General features: G+C 46.6%; 1 protein-coding gene across 1 annotated transcript in view; it reads left to right on the top strand.

Annotated features, from left to right (window-relative positions):
- OPRK1 (opioid receptor, kappa 1) overlaps positions 1 to 3064 on the top strand; it is a 17587-nt gene that overhangs the window by 365 nt on the left and 14158 nt on the right. The gene's annotated exons all lie outside the window — the stretch shown is intronic.

Genomic DNA, 3064 nt, shown 5'->3' with positions numbered 1-3064 from the left:
AAGAGGAGAAAAGGGCTGGCCCAAAATGGGGGGGGGGGGCAAGGGGGTAGTTTATGGAAGCTCTCTGGGTGTGCGTATATGAGGAGCTGGAAAGAAGCAACTGGAATGATCCAGAGCTTTTCAGCCCCAGTGGTTTGCCTGGCCACACCGTTCAGAGACAGAAGGCAGAAAGAGTGACGAATCCTGCAGCCGGTGCGAAGGTGGGTTGTGCCCCGGAGCTGCGCTCGTCGGGTGCCCTCTAGGGATGAGACCCTGCTGGCATCCGAGGGAAAGCTCGAGTGGAAGAAAAACTTGTGCTAGGCAGCTTCTTTCCCTTGCAAGGAGACCCTGAGGGATGGCTTATGTGCCTGGGCACGTGGACGCGGACTTGCCACCTAGCAGTTTGTTTAATGAGCTGGGAAAAAAGAAAAGCTGAAGATAGATGGCAATGCTTGATGACGAGCAAGGGATGTTTTTTCTCTGTCTAGTGGTGGTTAACTCCTGTTGTTGGGGTTGGGCAGAAGAATGCAAAGCAGATGCTGAACTCCCTTTCCTATTGTTTTTCAGGAAACAGCAGAAAGCTGTGTGACTCTGTTAGTTTTTAATATTAAACCATCACAGGAAATGCACCGATACTTACACTTGTGTACTGGTATATATTTTACCTTGAACTATGATGTCTCTCTCTTTTTGTCCTTTTCATTTGCAATTTATAAAAATGTTTGGGCAGATCAGCAGGGTGATAATGAGCAACCAAGGGGACTGAGATCATGCAACTTTTCAGACTCTTGCTTCACAAAAATTCTGGAAAGATAGAATTGTGAGTATTCATTGCTCAGATTAAAAAAGCTTGTACTCAGAAAAAGGGAGGTATGAGAAGGGATCTTGTCAGGAAAACGTGCATGATAAAGGTCAAGCAGCTGCAGAATGGTGAAATAACTGTCAGACTTGGTATGGGGGGGAAGTTAGCTAGAAGCAGTGAAGTTGTTGATGAGGTATTTTATGCAGGGTGAGTTATAACCAAGTGAATACTCTTGAAAACTGGAAATAAATCTCCTAGTCAGTGCAAGAAATAAAGATGCCTGTGGTCAGTGCGGAGAAACTGCTTTGCTCCAGCTTTGCGATGCTGTCGTTTTCATAGCCCTCCATTCCCTCTTGCCCTTCACTGAGATTAGAGATTTCCTTTTGTATTTCTCCTGCAAGAACAGAGAGTCCACAGCTGACAGACACGGCTGCAAAGGTGGAGATTTTTTAAGCCAATGGTCACTTGCAATGATAGTTGATTAACTGGCCTGGGCAGTGGAAATAAATTCACACTTAGCCAGAGCCCTAAAAATTACCATGTATGGGTTACACCGGTGCATATGTATTTTCTTCTTTCTCCCCTTCTGTTGCCCTCCTAAGATTTTTTTGTGAGGATCTTGCTAGCTATGGCTTGCTTTCCTGCTAGTTCCTTTTACTTCAGTTTCATCTTGGTCCATCTCTTGAGTAAATAATAAAAAAACCCCACCAAAAGAAAAACCAAAAAAACCCCCCAAAACCAGGTATGACAAAATACCTGTTGGGTTTTTTTCTTTTTTCTTTTTCCCAGTGTCCTCCTTTCCTAGTTTTCCTCTGTGGCAAATACTTTAACCACTGCTAGAATCATTAACTGAAGAGCAAATCTGCACAAACCTACAGTTTTAAACATTTCTTCTGATTTTAAAATATCCCAAGTATTTGTCCAAGAGGTTTATTTACTTCATTTGTGTCCTGACTTTTCTTCACCCTCTCTCTCTCTTCTCCCTCACTTCCACTCTCTGCATGATTGCGTCTCAAGAGGGATTTTCATGACCCATTGAAAAACGCAGCCTGCAGCGATTTTCTTTTGTGTGGAAAGCCAAGGTCAGTGTGAAGTTTGTGAAAGAAGGTGTCGAGGGAGAGGGGGATCACGTCTCTAGCCATCCCACTTTGCCTCTTGTCCATCTGCCACAACTCTAAAGGAGGACGAGGACAGACTGTGGCTCTTCTTTACCCTCCAGCTGAGCACGGGGTTTGTTTGTGAGTCCCCTCGTTGCTGTTTCTCGTCTTTCTGAATCCTAGACCTGCTTTCCTCCTCCTAACCCTCTCCAGACCAGCAGACAATGCAGGCCTGGCTCCTCCTCCCTTGCTCTTTTAAACACCACCTGATATTATTAGAACAGTTCAGCTGGAAGGGACCTACAATGATCATCCAGCCTGACCACCGAGCCATCTTCTAGGTGACACTAACAAGACCCCTTTTGTCCTGAGACTTTCAGTGTCGGTGCTGTGGTAGATTCAGGATTCTCCAAACAGCCTTGAGATGCTTCAGAAACAGGCTCAAACTTTAATATACCCACAGGGGCAGTTTTGCTGCTTTTGCACAGGGGCTGATGGAGAAGCTCATGGAAACCAGGGAGTCAGCAACTCAGCAGCCTGTGTGCAGCGTGCTAAGTGCCCAAAAGCTCTTTCAAGTGTGGTGAGTGCGCTTCTGCTGAGAGGGAGAACCTTCTCAGAGTTCCCTCAGAGGGGAAGATGAGAGGAGAACGACACTTTGATGACAGGTACAAGCTCCTGAAAGCAAAAAAGTATCTGAGTTTGGTGCAGCTCCTGTAAATAGAGATTTATGAAGAACTTCAGAATGGTGGTGGCAGCATGGCCTGTTAAATTGTGTCTCAGGAGACCTGGATTCTGCTCTTGATTTTACTACCAGGCTTCAACACTTTGTTCTGTCCTGACAAGGTCACTTTGTGGCCCTGTGACTTGGTTTCCTCACCTGTAAAATGGAGATAGTGGTGTTCACTGCCTTCAAACACACAGCAACAGTTAGATTTAAAAGCCAAAGCCCAGCCACTGGAATTCCAACAGAGCAAGACCGGGGCTGTTGAAAGCACCCTGGACTCCTCAGGCACATCGAGAGGGGTTGTTCTGATCTGCAGAAGGAGCTCTGCCATGCGTGCGCAGCGCAGCCCGCGCTCTTTGTGCGTTTGGATCAGCTGTACGGCAGAGGCCAAGCCACGGCACACAGGATGTGACGCTCTCCTGTGGCTGCTGCTTCTCCTGGGGAAGGGAGGAAGAGGGAAAG

Source organism: Buceros rhinoceros, unplaced genomic scaffold (assembly GCF_000710305.1).
Source record: "Buceros rhinoceros silvestris isolate BGI_N320 unplaced genomic scaffold, ASM71030v1 scaffold12655, whole genome shotgun sequence".
NCBI lineage: Eukaryota > Metazoa > Chordata > Aves > Bucerotiformes > Bucerotidae > Buceros > Buceros rhinoceros.
The sequence above is the reverse complement of the archived record's forward strand: the minus strand, read 5'-3'. Positions and strand labels throughout refer to the sequence as shown.